Source organism: Aegilops tauschii, chromosome 3 (assembly GCF_002575655.3).
Source record: "Aegilops tauschii subsp. strangulata cultivar AL8/78 chromosome 3, Aet v6.0, whole genome shotgun sequence".
Lineage (NCBI taxonomy): Eukaryota > Viridiplantae > Streptophyta > Magnoliopsida > Poales > Poaceae > Aegilops > Aegilops tauschii.
Genome location: NC_053037.3, coordinates 29,357,827 through 29,381,099, shown reverse-complemented (window position 1 = coordinate 29,381,099; position 23,273 = coordinate 29,357,827). Strand labels below are relative to the sequence as shown.

Here is a 23,273-nt window from a genome sequence, read left to right as displayed (position 1 = left end):
AGCTCTGCTCGCCAAAAGGATTCATGCCATCAGTACTTAGACCAAATCTTATGTTCCTTGCGTCAGCTGCAAAATCTTTGAACACTCTGTCGATCTTTCTCCATTGTGTTCCATCGGCGGGGTGTCTCAACTCCCCGTCGGACTTACGGTCCTCTTTGTGCCATCGCAACGACTTGGCATGCTTTTTGTTCCTGAACAGACGTTTCAACCGTGGTATTATAGGAGCATACCACATCACCTTGGCGGGAACCCTCTTCCTGGGTTTCTCGCCCTCAACATCGTCACCAGGGTCATCGCCTCTGATCTTATAACGCAATGCAGTGCATACAGGGCATTCATTCAAATTCTCGTATTCACCACGGTCGAGGATGCAGTCGTTAATGCATGCATGTATCTTCAGAACCTCTAAACCTAGAGGGCAGGCAACCTTCTTTGCTTCGTACGTACTGGCGGGCAACTCGTTATTCTTTGAAAACATATTCTTCAACATTTTCAGCAAATTTTCAAATGATGAGTCAGCTACACCTTCCCGTGCCTTCCATTTTAGCAAATCCAGTGTGCAGCCCAGCTTTTTCAGACTATTATCGCATCCTGGGTACAACGACTTTTGTGATCCTCTAACATGCGATCCAAATTCTCCCTCTCCTTGTGAGTTTCGCAGCGTCTCCGTGCATCAGCAATGGTCCGACCAAGATCATCAGTGGGCTCATCATGTGCCTCTTCTTCACCTTCACCTAACCCTTCCCCACCTTCAGCATCATCCACCATGAAAGTATCACCGAAATGATCATGATAGTTGTCATCGATATCATCCCCTTCTTCATCTTCTTCCATTCTAACCCCTCTTTCTCCATGCTTGGTCCAACAATTATAGCTTCGCATGAAACCGTGCCGAAGCAGGTGCATGTGAACGTGTCTTGAGGAGGAGTAACCCTTCTGATTCTTACAGACAGCACATGGACAGATAATAAAACCTCGCTGCTTGTTCGCATTTGCCACTACGAGGAAATCTTTCAAACCCGTAGTGAACTCGCCGGAGAGTCGGGGACCGTACATCCATTGCCGATTCATCTGCATTATTATTATATAAAGTATATAATTAACCATCATGCATTTGTTAAACTAACTAGCTAGAAATAATACAAATTAAACAATGAACTACACACATGCATATTTTATCAATGACACATGAAAGGTTCAAGTTGCTAACCGCGATCGCGGAGGAAAAATAAATGAGAAAGCTCAAGTGTGGCTCGGACACTTCATATCATGTTTGTTTCATGCTCTCGGGCATTTCATCGAACACCTTGTGTGCATAGGAGGAACCAAAAGCAAACCCACCACCCCCCTTCTGAATTGTGGCTAAGTGAAGTGAGCTGAGTCCTATATATAGGGATGGGCCTTTAGTCCCGGTTGGCCTGGCCAACCGCAACTAAAGGCCTTCGGGCCAACCTGAGGACCTTTAGTCCCGGTTGGCCAGGCCAACCGGGACTAAAGCCCCTCCCGTCCGCCAGCTGTCGACCGAGCGCGCTGGGCCCAGATAGTTGGTCGTGGGTCTCCTCCCGAACCGCGACTAAAGACCCCTTTGGTCGCGGTTCGATTATTTTAGGGACTAATGGGGGCGTATGGAAGCCTCTTTTTCTACTAGTGCTTGATTGTAATTAAAGGAAGAGTAAATTGTGGGTTGTTCATTAAAGGAAGAGGAAATTGTGTGGGGGCACGCTGCATGATAAAAACAATGTTTGTGGGCTCTTCTTGATAATTGAAAGAGGAGATTGTGGGCTGCATAGAGAAGTTGGCCGGACCGAGCTCCCTTGGCCGAGCGGGGAGGACGAGGTTGAGACGGGGCAGAGGACCCCGAGTCGACGTCCGGCGTCGGGGGCGGCGACACCGATAGAGGATGATGATGGGATAACATGTGGTTCAATACCAGGTGGGGTTCGTGTTTGTTGACTGTACTTTGGCCAAGCTATTAGTTTTGACGTGGCATTCCAAACAAGTTTGCAATTTTTTTTTCTTTTTCTGTCGTATATGTTTTCTACACATGGTTTCCTTTCTTCTTTCTCTATTTTCTTTCTATTCATGCAGTTTAAAGGCGACTTACGTGGGTATTATTGTATTAGTGTAAACATTAGCGTGTAAGATAAGATATAGAAGGCATGATTTTCCGACCAACCAACATCACCCTCGATCTGTGCTCCGATTTGCCACCCTGGATTGACCTGGGATTCGGTCAGTTGGAACTTTTTGCCGGCATGATGTGTTTTTGGAGAACACGAGGTGATGGAGAATCGGTGAATTGGACAGTTCACTTGAGTCTTGATCTGAGGGTCCCAAAACTCGAGGTTGACGAAAGCTATATGCTGCACCATTTTATGTTTATTTTTTAAATATATATTCATCTACGTCTCTAAAGCGGAATCCCAAAGAATCATGGACAGACGAAGCGGCAGATGTCCGTGCTATTGGGCAGAGGGGTATGTGAATTTTGTATCCCGTTGCAACGCACGGGCAATTTTCCTAGTATGCTCCTAAGTGGGAAACCATTTAGGTTTTGATTGGTGTGAACAGGTTTGCAATTTGGAATGTGACGGGACGCATGCTCAAAATTTATCGACGGTTATAAGTGCGGCACTATTACCGGAAGGCGTAGCATGGGCACATACGCCTTCTCGGCCGCGTACGTGGCGTTTGCACCATATGCTGCACTGCAATAGGCAATGTCAGCACACGTCTTGTTCCAACAACCGTGCGTGCTTGTTATTACCACCGTGCACGCTTCTTTTAATTAGAATGTGTGTGCCCATCTAGCCCATACACGTTGATCTATCTAACTATTTCAGTTAGTTGTGGCTAATCGCAAACAATTCATCTGTGTGAAGTGTATGCCATGAATCGCAGACACTTTGTTTTGGCTGACCCGTTTCTGTTCTGTTGCCTAATCGCACACAGTTAATCCTTCTGAAGGGTATGCCCTCAATCGCACACACCTTTATCTAGCTGTCCGTTTCTATTTTTCCTCCTCATCACAAACAGTTCATCCGAGTGAACCGTATGCTGTTGATAACCCACAAGTATAGGGGATCAATTGTAGCCTCTTTCGATAAGTAAGAGTGTCGAACCCAACGAGGAGCTAAAGGTAGAACAAATATTCCCTCAAGTTCTATCGAGCACCGATACAACTCTACGCACGCTTGACATTCGCTTTACCTAGAACAAGTATGAAACTAGAAGTACTTTGTAGGTGTTGTTGGATAGGTTTGCAAGATAATAAAGAGCACGTAAATAAAATCTAGGGGATGTTTAGATAAAGACACAATAAAGTTAATATAGCGAGTGTGGAAAAGTGGTGGTAGGAGTTGCGAAATTGTCCCTAAGCAATTGACTACTTTACTAGACCGATAGTAATTTTTATGTCGGAGAGGCTACTGCTAGCATGTCATCCCTGACTTGGAATTCTATGAACTTATGATTGGAACTATTAGCAAGCATCCGCAACTACTAACGTTCTTTAAGGTAAAACCCAACCATAGCATTAAGATATATTGGTCGCCCTTCAATCCCGTATGCATCAATTTTTATGCTAGGTTGAAGCTTCTGTCACTCTTGCCCTCCAATACATAGTCCTATCAACATACAACTAAACCTATGGTGTGATCCACGTGCGCGCTCATATGATGGGCACCAAAGGACAGCAACATAACCACAAGCAAATTAAATCAATCATAGCAATTCACCAATTACCGACAGGACAACGAAAATCTACTCAGACATCATAGGGCAACACATCATTGGATAATAATATGAAGCATAAAGCACCACGTTCAAGTAGAGGGTACAACGGGTTGCGGGAGAGTGGACTGCTGTAGATACATGGGGGAAGGTGATGAAGATGTTGGTGAAGATGACGGAGGTGTTGGTGTAGATTGCGGTGATGATGATGGCCCCGGCGGCGTTCCGGCGCCACCGGAAGAGAGGGGGAGAGGGCCCCCCTTCTTCTTCTTCTTCCTTGACCTTCTCCCTAGATGGGAGAAGGGTTTCCCCTCTGGTCCTTGGCTTCCATGGCATGGGAGGAGTGAGAGGCCCTCCGAGATTGGATGTCTCTCTGTCTCTCTCTATTTCTGCGCTCCAGGTTCTGGCCTTTCACCGTTTCTTATATTCTCGGAGATCCGTAACTCCGATTGGGCTGAAATTTGAACACGATTTCTATCCGGATATTGGCTTTCTTGCGGCGAAAGAAGGGCACCAACCGCCTTACAGGGTGGCCACGAGGGCCCAGGGCGCGCCTGACCCCCTGGGGCGTGCTACCTCTTGAGCACTGCGTTTGTTTCCCTTGAAGAGGAAAGGGTGATGCAGTAAAGTAGTGTAAGTATTTCCCTAAGTTTTTGAGAACCAAGGTATCAATCCAGTAGGAGGCCACACGCAAGTCCCTCGTACCTACACAAACAAATAGGAACCTCGCAACCAACGCGATAAAGGGGTTGTCAATCCCTTCACGGCCACTTGCAAAAGTGAGATCTGATAGAGATGATAAGATAATATTTTTGGTATTTTTATGATAAAGACTGAAAGTAAAGAAAGCAAAATAAACGGTGCCAGAAATAACTTGTTGATGGGAGCTTAATATGATGGAGAATAGACCGGGGACCATAGGTTTCACTAGTGGCTTCTCTCAAGATAGCATAAGTATTACGGTGGGTGAACAAATTACTGTCGAGCAATTGATAGAATTGAGCATAGTTATGAGAATATCTAGGTATGATCATGTATATAGGCATCACGTCCGTGACAAGTAGACCGACTCCTGCCTGCATCTACTACTATTACTCCACACATCGACCGCTATCCAGCATGCATCTAGAGTATTAAGTTCATAAGAACGGAGTAACGCTTGAAGCAAGATGACATGATGTAGAGGGATAAACTCATGCAATATGATATAAACCCCATTTTGTTATCCTCAATGGCAACAATACAATATGTGTCGTTTCCCCTACCGTCACTGGGATCGAGCACCGCAAGATTGAACCCAAAGCTAAGCACTTCTCCCATTGCAAGAAAGTTCAATCTAGTAGGCCAAACCAAACTGATAATTCGAAGAGACTTGCAAAGATAACCAATCATACATAAAATAATTCAGAGAAGATTCAAATATTGTTCATAGATAATCTTGATCATAAACCCACAATTCATCGGATCTCGACAAATACACCGCAAAAGAAGATTACATCGAATTGATCTCCAAGAGAATCGAGGAGAACTTTGTATTGAGATCCAAAGAGAGAGAAGAAGCCATCTAGCCAATAACTATGGACCCGAAGGTCTGAGGTAAACTACTCACACATCATCAGAGAGGCCATGGTGTTGATGTAGAAGCCCTCCGTGATCAATGCCCCCTCCGGCGGAGCGCGAAGGTTGCGGCGGTGGAATTAGGTTCTCGTGATGCTCCTCGATGGTTTCGGGGTACGTAGGTATATATAGGAGGAAGAACACTACTAGAAAAAAGGTATTTAACGACCGTATATATGGTCGTTAAAAGTCGCATTGTGGTCGTTAAAGGTTATTAACAACCACAATCTGCTGGTCGTAGTAGGCTCCATCGTTAAAACTAATTTTTCGGTCGTTATTCTTATAACGACGGGATAATGTGTGGTCTTCATCCCTAAGGCAATAACAACCACAATTATAGTATTAGCGAGCACTTTTGTCATCGCTAATAATTTCATTTCATTTCCATTCAACCGCCTATAGAATCCTTAGTAGCATCCAATGCTTAAATGTTATCCGCATTAATTAGGAAACAAAAGAATCTCAATATTGAAAGATTCATAGCCTCTTTTATAATAAAAATAAGATCAACTAACAAAATTCGGACATACAAATCTGGAATTAAAACAACATTTAAGACATTTGAGTCAAAAGCACTCCTTACATGACCAATGTACTTCTCATATCTAATTTGGAAATGAAAAAAACTAGAAAATATATTCTTTATTAATCTTCAATCAAGGGGCGCCATCATTGTTTGAATGGATATAATTCTTCATCGGCGACTACAATACCTCCTCATGCTTCTTTATACCAAGGTGCTCCATCATTCCTACAAAATGTTGAGTAAGTTATAAAAGTCAATTCACATAAATAAATTGGCACAAAGTATAGCGGCAGATAAAATCAGTATATGAGAGCAACTTACTTGAGCATGTTAGCTTTTATGAGGAGTCTGGTAGACCTCTAAGAATTGTCAGAAATTGGCACAAAGTACAGGACATAAAACGACGCTTCGCTTAATTTCTGACACTTCTTGCTCTAATTCCACCACCAAAGCTGAGCTACACGATCATGCCGATTCGATGAGTCACATTTTTGCATGACTTTATTCAAAAATACCAGTATTCAATTGAATTATATAATTAATTTGTGCCTGAAGTGCCAACAATAATAAAACCACGAAGCGAGCAATGATTGCTGCCAAGCACCAACTTTCGACACTTAAACATATGAATGTGAAGTTGATATTATTTTATACCTCCAAAAGTAGTATATCAAATTCATCTTCACCTCAGTACCGCAAAAGTAAGGATGGACGAAGTCATATCTGGCCACTTAGTTACAAATTGGTATTTGTTGCAAGTAAAATCTAAAAGAAAGTACTTGCATATGCCCTGAGTGACAAAATAGAACATAACTAGAAGGCATTAATGGTTATAGGCATAGAGAGCATCAATATATAATATGAATGATCATAATGGAATTCAAATGCAAACATCCGTGGCTCTTATTAAAATCAGACAGGAGCACCGACCGCCGGGAGCAACTGCAAACACAAGATACAATAATACAAGAAACCACTGTGGTGCCAAAAACATTTTTTGCTGAAGATAATTAAAGTGCAAAAAGAGTATGTTGGAAATAACGATGGCGTGTGTTGTGTTGTATCCGGGTTGTACACAGAACAAATACCTAGTATACTAGGATTAGAACTTGTAACCAAGTAGGTTAGCCTCTGGTAGTCCTAGCTGCTATATATACGCATGCATACCCTTTGTAAACATTGAACAACCAGGAGAAATAAAAGAAAAGAATCAGGCCCGATAGAAGGCAATACGCCCAGTTTTTTGCCTATACGTGTGTATTAGTATACGTTTCCAGCCGTGAGGACCGAGCAACGCAAAGATCAATTAGGTGCCGTGTACGGGTGTGTTGCTTCAGGCTTGAATGAATTATCTAGATACTAGCTTTGGTACTGCGTGTTGCAATCAATTTCCATGTGCAAATAAATATAATCTATTGACTACTTATTATACAGGCTAAATGATACCTCACGCATTAGCATGATTGCTGCAGAAAACAAATACCATCTTCTCTGAACTTAAAGTTCAGAATGAACTTAATACATTTTTCGAGACCAGCAAAAACTGTGACCTCAAACTAATTTTTCTGACCGTAGTTTTCAAACCTGTAGAAATAAAAGAAACCAAATCAACACTATACTTATTGGAACTAATTCAAGAACAACTAGACCTATGCAAAATCATCTTCTCTGTACAAAACAACTTAAGCGATTAGTATCTTCCTAAAATACCTTAATTGGAGAAAGGTCATCTAAGAAAAACATGTCAGGAAGAGCTTGCTCAACCACTCTCGCTAATTCTGTTCTTTCACAAATAAATCTGCATCAAGGAATAAGAGAATCTTTACGGTCAGGTGTTCCTTGGTGTTGTGGCGACGCATGCGCCTCCTCCTTCTCCCCGCTCAGATCCTACTCCCACGGGAAGAACAATCGGTCCCTGCCCCCGCCGCCTCTCTATCCTCCTCACCCCAACAGTGCGTGGAAGGCCGGTCTAGGGTTAGCCCGTACCTCTCCTGCTCGGCTTCCTCCCGATGGCCGTGGATGTGGAGGACATGGATGTGTGCATCTTCGGAGCTGGGTGGACGAGGGTCATAACCGAAGGCGGAGGCCATGCTCGTGGCGGCGGATCAGGTGGAAGAGGAAACAAGAGAGAAGCGGCTGGCAATGTGGGAGATGAAACGAGGGAGAGGGGGTCAGATTACGAAGGTGCGGATATTAAAGGAGAAGGAGATCAGGTCAAAGACGACAACACCCATGGGCTTAAAAAAAGAGTAATTCGGTGTTTGTTACATGTATTAGTTTTTTTTTCTGAGGGGTTGTTACACGATAGTTTTCTTTTGCCTGATCTCCACCATGCGAGGTTCGCTTAGTTTTCTAACGACCAAGAGTTTGTTTCTCTCGTCGTTAATGATAGTTTTTCTAGTAGTGGAAGTAGGTTGGTGGTGCCACGAGGGGCCCACGAGGGTGGAGGGCGCGCCCACTTCCTCCTGGCCCTCTGCATCACGTTTGTTTCAGAAATAACTCTCCCGAAGGTTTCATTTCGTTTGGACTCCGTTTGATATTCCTTTTCTGCGAAACACTGAAATAGGCAAAAAACAGAAATTTGCACTGGGCCTTGGGTTAATAGGTTAGTCCCCAAAATAATATAAAATTGTATAAATAAGCCCATTAAACATCCAAAACAGAATATATAATAGCATGGAGCAATCAAAAAATATTTATACGTTGGAGACGTATCAGGGCGTGCCCCCTGCCTCGTGGCCCCCTCGGGCATCGTCTCGCGTTGATTCTTCTTCCCAAAAATCACATATATTCCAAAAAAATCTCCGTCAGTTTTTATCCCGTTTGGACTCTGATATGGATTTTCTGCGAAACAAAAAACATTCAACAAACAGGAACTGGCACTGGGCACTGGATCAATATGTTAGTCCCAAAAATAGTATAAAAAGTTGCCAAAAGTATGTAAAAGTTGTAGAATATTGGCATGGAATAATAAAAAATTATAGATACGACGGAGACGTATTAGCATCCTCAAGCTTAATTCCTGCTCGTCCTCGAGTAGGTAAATGATAAAAAAGATAATTTTTGATGTGGAATGGTACATAGCATAATCTTGATCATGTAATCTAATCATGGCATGAATATTAAGACACGAGTGATTCAAAGCAATAGTGTATCATTTGACATTAAGACAATAATACTTAAAGCATACTAATAAAGCAATCATGTCTTTTCAAAATAACATGGCCAAAGAAAGTTATCTCTACAAAATCATATAGTCTAGCTATGCTCCATCTTCACCACACAAAATATTCAAATCATGCACAACCCCGATGACAAGCCAAGAAATTGTTTCATACTTTTGACGTTCTCAAACCTTTTCAACTTTCACGCAATACATGAGCGTGAGCCATGGACATAGCACTATAGGTGGAATAGAATATGATGATGGAGGTTGTGTGGAGAAGACAAAAAGGGAGAAAGTCTCACATCGAGGCGGCTAATCAACGGGCTATGGAGATGCCCATCAATTTATGTCAATGCGAGGAGTAGGGCTTGCCATGCAACAGATGCACTAGAGCTATAAGTGGATGAAAGCTCAAACTGAAAACTAAGTGGGTGTGCATCCAACTTGCTTGCTCATGAAGACCTAGGGCATTTGAGGAAGCCCATCGTTGGAACATACAAGCCAAGTTCTATAATGAAAATTCCCACTAGTATATGAAAATGATAACTCAAGAGACTCTCTATATGAAAAACATGGTGCTACTCTGAAGCACAAGTGTGGTAAAAGGATAGTAACATTGTCGCTTCTCTCTTTTCTCTCATATTTTTTCTTTTTTTAGTCTTCTTTGGCCTCTCTCTTTTTTTTTGGGGCTTCTTTGGTCACTTTTATTTTGATAACCTCACATGGGACAATGTTCTAATAATGATGATCATCACACTTTTATTTACTTACAACTCAATATTACAACTCGATACTAGAACAAAGATATGACTCTATATGAATGCCTCCGGCGGTATACCGGGATGTGCAATGATCTAGCATAGCAATGATATCAAAAAACGGACAAGCAATGAAAACATCATTCTAGCTATCTTATGATCATGCAAAGCAATATGACAATAAATGCTCAAGTCATGTATATGATGATGATGCAAGTTGCATGGCAACATATCTCGGAATGGCTATGGAAATGCCATGATAGGTAGGTATGGTGGCTGTTTTGAGGAAGATATAAAGAGGCTTCTCTGTGATAGAGCGTATTGTATCACGGGGTTTGGATGCACCGGCGAAGTTTGCACCAACTCTCGAGGTGAGAAAGGGCAATGCACGGTACTGAAGAGGCTAGCAATGATGGAAGGGTGAGAGTGCGTATAATCCATGGACTCAACATTAGTCATAAAGAACTCACATACTTATTGCAAAAATCTATTAGCCCTCAAAGCAAAGTACTACTACGCATGCCCCTAGGGGCATAGATTGGTAGGAAAAGACCATCGCTCGTCCCCGACCGCCACTCATAAGGAAGACAATCAATGAAACACCTCATGCTACAAATTTGTCACACAACGATTACCATACGTGCATGCTACGGGACTTGCAAGCCTCAACACAAGTATTTCTCAATTTCACAATTACTCAACTAGCACGACTCTAATATCACCACCTTTATATCGCAAAACTATTGCATGGAATCAAACATATCATATTCAGTGATCCATAAGTTTTATGTAGGATTTTATGACTATCCATGTGAATGACCAATTCCTGTCATCTCTCTAAATAGATATAAGTGAAGCAAGAGAGTTTAATTATTTCTACAAAAGATATGCCCACGCTCTAACAAATATAAGTGAAGCAAAAGAGCATACTACAAATGGCGGTTTTCTATGTGTAGGGAAATAGGCAATCCAAACTTCAAATGATATATGTGAAGCACATGAAGCATTCTATAAAGCCATACTCAAAAAATATAAGTGAAGTGCAATGAGCATTCTATAAATCAACCGAGGACTATCTCATACCTGCATGGTGCATAAAAGAAAAGTGAAAACTAAATGCAAAAGACGCTCCAAGATTTGCACATATCACATGAACGAAACGAATCCGAAAACATATCGATACTTGTTGAAGAAAGATGGGATGACTTCCGGGGTATCCCCAAGCTTAGACACTTGAGTCTCCTTGAATATTTACTTGGGGTGCCATGGGCATCCCCAAGCTTGAGCCCTTGCCTCTCCTCCTTATCCTCACATCGAGACATCCTCGATCTTCGAACACTTCATCCAGACAAAACTCAACAGAAAGTTCGGTAAGATCTGTTAGTATAATAAAGCAAATCACTACACTAAGTACTGTTGCAAACCAATTCATATTTTTTTGCATTGTAGCTGCTGTAATGTAACTTTTCCATGGCTTAATCCACTGATAGAAATCGATAGTTTCATCAAAACAAGCAAACTATGCATCAAAAACAGAATCTGTCTTAAACATGACAGTTTGTAGTAATCTGAACATTCACCATACTTCTGGTACTCCAAAATTTCTGCCAAAATTAATAAACAATTTGCATAGAAAGACATTGGAAAAAGTTTCAGAACCGTTTGACGTTCCAGTAAAAAATGTAAAATCACGCACTACAGCCAAAGTTTCTGTCTTGCACCGCACAAACCAACAAGCAATGTAAACATCTTAAAGGCAAATCTTGGCGCATTATTTTTTTTAAACTATATAAAAGCACACAACATAAATAAATGACTCTCTAAAACTTCCGGGTTGTCTCCCTGGCAGCACTTTCTTTAAAGCCATTAAGCTAGGCATATAGTGCTCATGTAATGGATCCACCCGGATCCCAAGGTATATCAAAACCAATTTTAATTAACAATGATTTGTAATTTAGTAGTGAGCACAAAGTAAAATATATCATGAAACAATGAAGTCTAACTCTCTTCCTATGCATCTGCATGTGATAAAAGAACAATTCATGCACACATAGTAAAGGCCAATGCATAGTATAAACAGTTTCTTGCAATCTTATCATATTGGAAACATGGAGAGGCTAAGATGTAGTTACTCTCTCATAATAATTGCAAGTAGGAGCAGCAAGCACATGCATATTATTTCTATCAAAATCATCATGTGCAACGGTAAAATGCAACCCATTAATATAATCCTTAATATGGGCAAACTTCTCCGATATAGTGTAGTCGGGAGAATTCAAAAAGATAATAGGACTATCATGCGTGGGTGCAATAGCAACAATTTCATGTTTAACATAAGGAACTATAGCAAGTTCATCTCCATAAGCATAATTCATATTGGCATCTTGGCCACAAGCATAGCAAGCATCATGAAAAAGGGACATTTCAAAAGAATCAATGGGATCGTAGCAATTATCATGGCGTTCATCCTTCGGTAAGAACAAAGGGAAATTAAATAATGTATGAGTTGGGGAGTTACTCTCATTAGAAGGTGGGAACGGATAGCTAACCCGGTCTTCCTCCTTTTGTTCTTCGCTCTCCTCATCATCTTTTTCATCCAATGAGCTCACAGTTTCATCATTTTCTTCTTCCATGGACTCCTGCAAAATATTAGTCTCTTCTTGGACAGTGGAGACTCTCTCAATAAAATCTTCAATATCGGAATTGAATTCATAATTCTCATAGCAATATTTAAGGATAGCTAAATTTTCAGGTATATAAACCGAATCATCAAAATCTTCAAACTCTTTAAACAAAGATTCAATTTCATAAGCACCCATAAAAGCAACGAATTCTTCTATTTGTTCCACATCATAGTAATCATATATACCATTTGCATAAGAAGCCAAGGTTTTATCATCATTAAATTTGCATGAAAAGGGAAGGTGTGGAGCCTTCATCCTAGAGCAACAAGTATAATCATATCTCAAGCATAGTTGCCGAGCATACCAATGGAACATATGAATTTGATCCCATAATAGTTTCCCTTTTTGAGTCAAGCGATAATCCCTAAAGTACTCTCAGGATTATTAAAGTAGTGCATAATATCTTTCACATAATGAGCATCGAGGGTTTTAGGAGGTTCCCCATCTCCATGAGTAGCAAGTACCACTAATTTTTTTGGTGTTTCGTGTTCCATATCCATAACTAAAGATAGAGAACAACTTACAACATGAAATAAAAACTACTTAGTGATAAAGCAAACAAGCACACACGAGAATATTCACCTTACGCTATAACTCCCCGGCAACGGCGCCAGAAAAAGGTCTTGATAACCCACAAGTATAGGGGATCAGTTGTAGCCTCTTTCGTTAAGTAAGAGTGTCGAACCCAATGAGGAGCTAAAGGTAGAACAAATATTCCCTCAAGTTCTATCGACCACCGATACAACTCTACGCACGCTTGACGTTCGCTTTACCTAGAACAAGTATGAAACTAGAAGTACTTTGTAGGTGTTGTTGGATAGGTTTGCAAGATAATAAAGAGCACGTAAATAAAATCTAGGGGCTGTTTAGATAAAGAAACAATAAAATTAATATAGAGAGTGTGGAAAGGTGGGGTAGGAGTTGCGAAATTGTCCCTAAGCAATTGACTACTTTACTAGACCGATAGCAAGTTTTATGTGGGAGAGGCCACTGCTAGCATGTCATCCATGACATGGAATTCGATGCACTTATGATTGGAACTATTAGCAAGCATCCGCAACTACTAACGTTCATTAAGGTAAAACACAACCATAGCATTAAGATATATTGGTCCCCCTTCAATCCCGTATGCATCAATTTCTATGCTAGATTGAAGCTTCTGTCACTCTTGCCCTCCAATAAAAAGTCCTATCAACATACAACTAAACCTATGGTGTGATCCACGCGCGTACTCATATGATGGGCACCAAAGGACAGCAACATAAGCACAAGCAAATTGAATCAATCATAGCAATTCACCAATTACCGATAGGACAACGAAAATCTACTCAGACATCATAGGATGGCAACACAAATTGGATAATAATATGAAGCATAAAGCACCATGTTCAAGTATAGGGTACAGCGGGTTGCGGGAGAGTGGACCGCTGTAGACAGATCGGGGAAGGTGATGAAGATGTTGGTGAAGATGACGGAGGTGTTGGTGTAGATTGCAGTGATGCTGATGGCCTCGGCGGCGTTCCGGCGCCACCGGAAGAGAGGGGGAGAGGGGCCCCCTTCTTCTTCTTCCTTGACCTTCTCCCTAGATGGGAGAAGGGTTTCCCCTCTGGTCCTTGGCTTCCATGGCATGGGAGGGGCGAGAGCCCCTCCGAGATTCGATCTGTCTCTCTGTCTCTCTCTGTTTCTGCGTTCCAGATTCTGGCCTTTCACCGTTTCTTATATTCCCGGAGATCCATCACTCCGATTGGGCTGAAATTTGAACACGATTTCTATCCGAATATTGGCTTTCTTGCGGCGAAAGAAGGGTACCAACCACCTTACGGGTGGCCACGAGGGCCCAGGGCAAGCCTGACCCCCTGGGGCGCGCCCCCCTGCCTCGTGGCCCCCTCGGGCATCGTCTCGCGTTGATTCTTCTTCTCAAAAATCACATATATTCCAAAAAAAATCTCCGTCAGTTTTTATCCTGTTTGGACTCCGTTGGATATGGAGTTTCTGCGAAACAAAAAACATGCAACAAACAGGAACTGGCACTGGGCACTGGATCAATATGTTAGTCCCAAAAATAGTATAAGAAGGTGCCGAAAGTATGTAAAAGTTATAGAATATTGGCATGGAACAATCAAAACTTATAGATACGACGAAGACGTATCTGCTGTATATCGCACACGCCTTCATCTGGCTGCCCGTTTCTTTTGTTCCGCCGCATCGCAAACAGTTCACTGAACTGAACCGTATGCCCTGCATTACACACGCAACTAAAATCTGAACCGTGTTCGATGGCTCCGCATCACAAATGTTTTGCACCTTTTTTGACGGTTCTTTCACACCACCGTTTGTGATTATTGCATCTCACACAGTTTTGTCGAAGGGTCTCTGATTGTAGTGTCTCGTTAGCAGCATCCTGCAGTAGTGATGGAACACGAAACACCAAAAAAATTAGTGGTACTTTCTATGGACATGGGGTACCTCCTAAAACCCTCGGTGCTCGTTATGTGAAAAATATTATGCAGTACTTTGATAATCCTGAGAAAACCACATTCAACATGATAATGGGAGTAACGTTGGATCAACGTGAGTACTTTAGGGATTATCGGCTGACACAAAAAGGGAAACTTTTATGGGATGAAATTTATATGTTGCATTGGTATGCTCGGGATTTATGCATCAGATATGATTATACTTGTTGCTCTAGGATGAATGCTCCACACCTTCCCTTTTCATGCAAATTTAATGATAATGAAACCTTATCTTCTTATGCTAAGGGTATATATGATTATTATGATGTGAAACGAATAGAAGAATTTGTTGCTTTTAAGGGTGCTTATGAAATTGAACCTCTGTTTTTAAAGTATGAATCTTTTGATGATGATGTTTATAGACCTGAAAATTTTGCCATCCTTAAATATTGCTATGATAATTATAAATATAATTTCGAAACTTATGAATTTATTGAGAAAAATGTTCCCTGCCCAAGAAGAGACTAATATTTTACTGGAGTCTATGGAAGAAGAAATTGATGTACATGTGAGCTCATCGGATGAAAAAGATGATGAGGTGAGCGAAGAACAAAAGGAGGAAGAGCGGATTAGCTACCCGTGCCCACCTTTTAACGAGAGTAACTCTTCAACTCATACATTGTTTAATTTCCCTTCGTTCTTATTGAATGACGAACGCAATGATAATTGCTACGATCCCGTTGATTCGTCTGAAATATCGCTTTTTGATGATGCTTGCTAGGCTTGTGGCCATGATGCCAATTTAAATTATGCTTATGGAGATGAACTTGCTATAGTTCCTTATGTTAAGAATGAGATTATTGCTATTGTACCCACACATGATAGTCCTATTATCTTTTCGAATTCTCCCAACTACACTATATCGGAGAAGTTTGCTCTTATTAAGGATTACATTGATGGGTTGCATTCTACCATTACACATGATGATTTTGATGAATATAATATAATATGCATCTGCTTGCTGCTCCTACTTGCAATTATTATGAGAGAGGAACTACATCTCCACCTCTTTACAATAGTAGAAAACAGGGCTTTGGTTCGGCCAGAAAAGAGCATTCATCCCGGTTGCATTACGAACCGGGACTAATGTGAGCATTAGTCCCGGTTCGAGCGGCTAGTGCACCGTATAGGCATTAGTCCCGGTTCAAATGGGACCTTTAGTCCTGGTTGGTGCCACGAACCAGGACTAAAGGGTGCGATGCCCATTAGTACCGGTTCGTGGCACCAACCGGTACTAAAGGTTAGGCCTTTAGTCCCGGTTCGAGCCACCAACCGGTACTAATGGGGTTTGAGGCATTAGTACCGGTTCGTGGCACGAACCGGTACTAAAGGTCCCATTTACAAACTCTACCCCCCTGGATCGCCTTTTCAATTTTGTAAAAAGCAAAAGAAAATGATAAAAACTTCAAAAATTAAAATCCTTCCAGATGTAGTTATGTTACTACATGTACTAGTTAGGAAAATTTAAAAACTTAAATTTGGAATTGTTTTGCAAAAACTGTAGGGAAAATGTAAAATGGCTATAACTTTTGCATACGATGTCAGAAAAAAACGTATAATATACCAAAATGTTTAGCACGACAATCCACATCCGATTTTGACCGCCTACGACCTGTTTGCAAATTTTTAGAATCCTCAAATTCTAAAAGGAAAAAAGTTTTTTTTTGAATTTTTGTTAAATCTGGTCAAACTATGGTCAAACTACTTATTCAAGAAGTATTAGTGTTACTAAATAATTATTCAAGAATATTAGTGTTACTAAATAATTATTTTAGTTTTTTTGAATTTTGGTCAAATCTGGTCAAATTGTGGTCAAACTATTGTCAAACTGTGGTCAAAGAATGGTCAAACTAATTATTCAAGAAAGATTAGTGTTACGAAATAATTATTTTAGTTTTTTTGAATATTGGTCAAATCTGGTCAAACTATGGTCAAACTACTTATTCAAGAAATATTAGTGTTACTAAATAATTATTGCTTTTTAGAACAATAGTTTCAAACTCAGATAGTGAAATGTGTGACTTCATGCTCAAGCTAAATTCCTGAGGGTTAATAGGATTGACATCTTACTATTGTCAGGAAAACAACAAGTGTAGACTTGGAAACGAGGGAGAATAGAACCCGGAAGTTAAGCGTGCTCAGGCTGGAGTAGTGAGAGGATGGGTGACCGTCCGGGAAGTTAGATGATTTGGAATGATGAGGGGTGATTAGAGATTAGAGGTTAAATTGAGCAGCGGTGAGGGGTGATTAGAGATTAGAGGTTAAAATAATTCAGAAATTTGAAAATAAAAAAAATTCAAAAAAATCATAAAATTTCCTTTAGTACCGGTTCGTGTTACCAACCGGGACTAAAGGTGGACCTCCAGGCAGCGGCCACGTGGAGCGCCTTTAGTCCCGGTTCGTGTAAGAACTAGGACTAAAGGGGGAGGCTTTAGTAACGACCCTTTAGTCCCGGTTCGAGAACCGGGACTAAAGGCACTTATGAACCGGGACTAAAGGCCCTTTTTCTACTAGTGTTATGTTTCCAACATGAAAAAATTGCAAGAAACTGCTTATGCAATGTATTGGCCTTTATTTGATGTGCATGAATTGTTCTTGTATGACATGCCGATGCATAGGAAGAGAGTTAGACTTCGTCATTGCATGATATATGTTGCTTCGTGCTCACTACTAAATTCCAAATCATTGTTAATTAAAATTGGCTTTGATATACCTTGGGATCCGGGTGGATCCATTACTTGAGCACTTTATGCCTAGCTTAATGGCTTTAAAGAAAGCGCTATTAGGGCCACAACCCAGAAGTTTTAGAGAGTCATTTATTTCTATTGAGTGCTTTTATAAAGTTTAAAAACAAAAAAATATAGAGGGTAACTTAAAACTTCACAAAAAGAAAAGTGCAAGTGAGAGGGACGAGCATTGCGAAAGTGGGAGCTAGCCTTGAACTTTATACATGCCCACGGAAACTTTGTGAATCTTGAATTACAGAAACTTTTCAACAAAAATAATTATCCCCTTGTACAAATCCATTGTATTATAAAAATAATGTGCCAAGATTTTTGTTCAGAATTTTTGGAGTAACAGAAGTATGGTGAATTTTCAGATTACTACAGACTCTCCTGTTTAAGATAGATTCTATTTTTGATGCATTGTTTTGCTTGTTTTGATGAATCGATTCTATCATTAGAATAAGCCATGAAAAAGTTATATTATAGTAGCTACAATGCAAAAAATATATATTAATTGGTTTGCAACAGTACTTAGAGTAGTGATTTGCTTTATTATACTAACGGATCTTACCGAGCTTTATGTTGAGTTTTGTGTGGATGCAGTGACCAAAGATCGAGGAGGTCTCAATATTAGGAGAAGGAGGAGAGGCAAGAGATCAAGCTTGGGGATGCCCAAGGCACCCCAAGTAAATATTCAAGGAGACTAAAGCGTATGAGCTTGGGGATGGCCCGGAAGGCATCCCATCTTTCTTCAACAAGTATCGGTATGTTTTCGTCTTCGTTTCGTTCATGTGATATGTGCAAATCTTGGAGCGTCTTTTGTGTTTAGTTTTCATTTTTATTTTATGCACCATGCTGGTATGAGATAGTACATGGTTGATTTATAGAATACTCATTGCACTTCACTTATAACTATTGAGTGTGGCTTTATAGAATGCTTCATGTGAAGGAATTACACCCTACAGGCAATAATAAAGTTATTATTTATTTCCTTATTTCATGATAAATGTTTATTATTCATGCTAGAATTGTATTAACCGGAAATATAATACATGTGTGAGTACATAGACAAACAGAGTGTCACTAGTATGCCTCTACTTGACTAGATCGTTGATCAAAGATGGTTATGTTTCCTAGACGATAGACATGAGTTGTCATTTGATTAACAGGGTCACATCATTAGGAGAATGATGTGATTGACTTGACCCATTCCGTTAGCTTAGCACACGACTGTTTAGTATTCTGCTATTGCTTTCTTCATGACTTATACATGTTCCTATGACTATGAGATTATGCAACTCCCGTTTACCGGAGGAACACTTTGTGTGCTACCAAACGTCATAACGTAACTGGGTCATTATAAAGGTGCTCTACAGGTGTCTCCAAAGGTACTTGTTGGGTTGGCGTATTTCGAGATTAGGATTTGTCACTCCGATTGTCGGAGAGGTATCTCTGGGCCCACTCGGTAATGCACAACACTATAAGTCTTGCAAGCATTGTAACTACTGAGTTAGTTGCAGGATGATGTATTACGGAATGAGTAAAGATACTTGCCGGTAATGAGATTGAACTAGGTATTGAAATACCGACGATCGACTCTCGGGCAAGTAACATACCGATGACAAAGGGAACAACGTATGTTGTTATGCGGTTTGACCGATAAAGATCTTCATAGAATATGTGGGAGCCAATATGAGCATCCAGGTTCTGCTATTGGTCATGTCTACATAGTTCTCGAACCCGTAGGGTCCGCACGCTTAAAGTTCGATGATGGTTATATTATGAGTTTATGTGTTTTGATGTACCGAAGGTAGTTCGGAGTCCCGGATGAGATCTGGGACATGACGAGGAGTCTCGAAATGATCGAGACGTAAAGATCGATATATTGGACGACTATATTCGGACATCGGAAAGGTTCCGAGTGATTTGGGTATTTTTCGGAGTATCGGGGAGTTCCGGGAATACGGGAAAGAAGTATTGGGCCTTGATGGGCCTTAGTGGGAAGGAGAGGCAGCAGCCAGGAGGTGGCGCGCGCCCCTCGCAGGCCCAGTCCGAATTGGATAAGGGATTTGGGGCGCGGCCCCCTCTCCCTTCCTTCTCCTCTTCCCCCCTTTCCCCCCTTCTGCTAGTTGGACTAGGAAAGGAGGAAACCTACTCCAACTAGGAGTAAGAATCCTACTCCCTTGGCGCGCAGGGGGGCACCATAGACACAACAAGTGATCCCTTGGATCTCTTAGCCGTGTGCGGTGCCCCCCTTCACCATAATCCACCTCGGTCATATCGTAGCAGTGCTTAGGCGAAGCCCTGCGTCGGTAGAACATCATCATCGTCACCACGCCGTCGTGCTGACGGAACTCTCCCTCAAAGCTCGGCTGGATCGGAGTTCGAGGGAAGTCATCGAGTTGAACGTGTGCTGAACTCGGAGGTGCCGTGCATTCGGTACTTGATCGGTCGGATCGTTAAGACGTACGACTACATCAACCACGTTGTGCTAACGCTTCCACTTTCGGTCTACGAGGGTATCTGGACATACTCTCCCCTCTCGTTGCTATGCATCACCATGATCTTGCGTGTGTGTAGGAATTTTTTTGCAATTACTACGTTCCCCAACAGTGGCATCCGAGCCTGGTTTTATGCGTTGATGTTATATGCACAAGTAGAACGCAAGTGAGTTGTGGCCGATATAAGTCATACTGCTGACCAGCATGTCATACTTTGGTTCGGCGGTATTGTTGGATGAAGCGGCCCGGACCGACATTACGCGTACGCTTACGCGAGACTGGTTCTACCGACGTGCTTTGCACACAGGTGGCTGGCGGGTGTCAGTTTCTCCAACTTTAGTTGAACCAAGTGTGGCTACGCTCGGTCCTTGAGAAGGTTAAAACATCACTAACTTGACGAACTAACATTGTGGTTTTGATGCGTAGGTAAGAACGGTTCTTGCTCAGCCCGTAGCAGCCACGTAAAACATGCAACAACAAAGTAGAGGACGTCTAACTTGTTTTTGCAAGGCATGTTGTGATGTGATATGGTCAAGACGTGATGAAATATAAGTTGTTGTATAAGATGATCATGTTTTGTTGAAGTTATCGGCAACTGGCAGAAGCCTTATGGTTGTCTCTTTATTGCATAAGATGCAAGCGCAGAATAATTGCTTTACATTACCGCTATGCGATAGCAATAGTTGGAAGAGCAATAATTGGCGAGACGACGATGTGACGACACATTGAAATAGATCAAGATGATGGATATCATGGTGTCATGCCGATGATGATGGAGATCATGACGATGCTTTGGAGATTGAGATCAAAGGCACAAGATGATGATGGCCATACCATGTCACATATTATGATTGCATGTGATGTTTATCTTTTATACATCTTATTTTGCTTAGTTCGGCGGTTGCTTTATAAGATGATCTCTCATTAAATTTCAAGGTATAAGTGTTCTCCCTAAAGTATGCACCGTTGCGAAAGTTCTTCGTGCTGAGACACCACGTGATGATCGGGTGTGATAGGCTCTACGTTCAAATACAACGGGTGCAAAATAGTTGCACACGCGGAATACTCAGGTTAAACTTGACGAGCCTAGCATATAACAGATATGGCCTCGGAAGACTGAGACCGAAAGGTCGAGCGTGAATCATATAGTAGATATGATCAACATAAGTGATGTTCACCATTGAAACTACTCCATCTCACGTGATGATCGGACATGGTTTAGTTGATATGGATCACGTGATCACTTAGAGGATTAGAGGGATATCTATCTAAGTGGGAGTTCTTAAGTAATATGATTAATTGAACTTTAATTTATCATGAACTTAGTCCTGGTAGTATTAGCATATCTATGTTGTAGATCAATAGCTCGCGTTGTTGCTTCCCTATGTTTTATGTATGTTCCTAGAGAAAACTAACTTGAAAGATGATAGTAGCAATGATGCGGACTGGGTCCGTGATCTGAGGTTTATCCTCATTGCTGCACAGAAGAATTATGTCCTTGATGCACCGCTAGGTGACAGACCTATTGCAGGAGCAAATGCAGACGTTATGAACGTTTGGCTAGCTCAATATGATGACTACTTGATAGTTTAGTGCACCATGCTTAACGGCTTAGAATCGGGACTTCAAAGACGTTTTGAACGTCATGGACCATATGAGATGTTCCAGGAGTTGAAGTTAATATTTCAAGCAAATACCCGAGTTGAGAGATATGAAGTCTCCAACAAGTTCTATAGCTAAAAGATGGAGGAGAATAGCTCACGCAGTAAGCATGTGCTCAGATTGTCTGGGTACTACCATCGCATGAATCAAGTGGGACTTAATCTTCCAGATAAGATAGTGATTGGCAGAATTCTCTAGTCACCATCACCAAGTTAGTAGAACTTCGTGATGAACTATAATATGCAAGGGATAACGGAAACAATTCCCAAGCTCTTCGTGATGCTGAAATCGACGAAGGTAGAAATCAAGAAAAACATCAAGTGTTGATGGTTGACGAGACCACTAGTTTCAAGAAAACGGCAAAGGGAAGAAGGGGAACTTCAAGAAGAACGGCAAGCAAGTTGTTGCTCAAGTGAAGAAGCCCAAGTCTGGTCCTAAGCCTGAGACTAAGTGCTTCTACTGCAAAGGGACAGGTCACTAGAAGCGGAACTGCCCCAAGTATTTGGCGGATAAGAAGGATGGCAAAGTGAACAAAGGTATATTTGACATACAGATTATTGATGTGTATTTTACTAGTGTTCGTAGCAACCCCTCGGTATTTGATACTGGTTCAGTTACTAAGAGTAGTAACTCAAAACAGGAGTTGCGGAATGAACAGAGACTAGTTAAGGGTGAAGTGACGATGTGTGTTGGAAGTGGTTCCAAGATTGACATGATCATCATCGCACGCTCCCTACACTTTCGGGATTAGTGTTGAACCTAAATAAGTGTTATTTGGTGTTTGCGTTGAGCATGAATATGATTTGATCATGTTTATTGCAATACGGTTATTCATTTAAGTTGGAGAATAATTGTTGTTCTATTTACATGAATACAACCTTCTATGGTCATACACCCAATGAAAATGGTTTGTTGGATCTCGATCGTAGTGATACACATATTCATAATATTGAAGCCAAAAGATGCAAAGTTAATAATGATAGTGTAACTTATTTGTGGCACTGCCGTTTAGGTCATATTGGTGTGAAGCGCATGAAGAAACTCCATGCTGATGGGATTTTGGAATCACTTGATGCTTGCGAACCATGCCTCTTGGGCAAGATGACTAAAACGCCGTTCTCCGGAACAATGGAGCAAGCAACAGATTTGTTGGAAATCATACATACTGATGTATGTGGTCCGATGAATATTGAGGCTCGTAGCGGGTATCATTATTTTCTGACCTTCATAGATGATTTGAGCAGATATGGGTATATCTACTTAATGAAACAGAAGTCTGAAACATTTGAAAAGTTCATATAATTTCAGAGTGAAGTGGAAAATCATCGTAACAAGAAAATAAAGTTTATACGATGTGATCGTGGAGAAGAGTGTTTGAGTTACGA

General features: G+C 41.2%; 1 long non-coding RNA gene across 1 annotated transcript; it reads right to left on the bottom strand.

The window, feature by feature from the left end:
- Positions 1–5,838: 5,838 nt before the first annotated feature.
- On the bottom strand, positions 5,839–8,020 carry LOC120975304 (uncharacterized). The gene is made up of 3 exons (XR_005771089.2): positions 6,530–8,020; positions 6,197–6,332; positions 5,839–6,100 (listed from the first exon to the last, which is right to left on the bottom strand). It is a non-coding gene; the product is annotated as an uncharacterized lncRNA (long non-coding RNA).
- Positions 8,021–23,273: the final 15,253 nt, after the last annotated feature.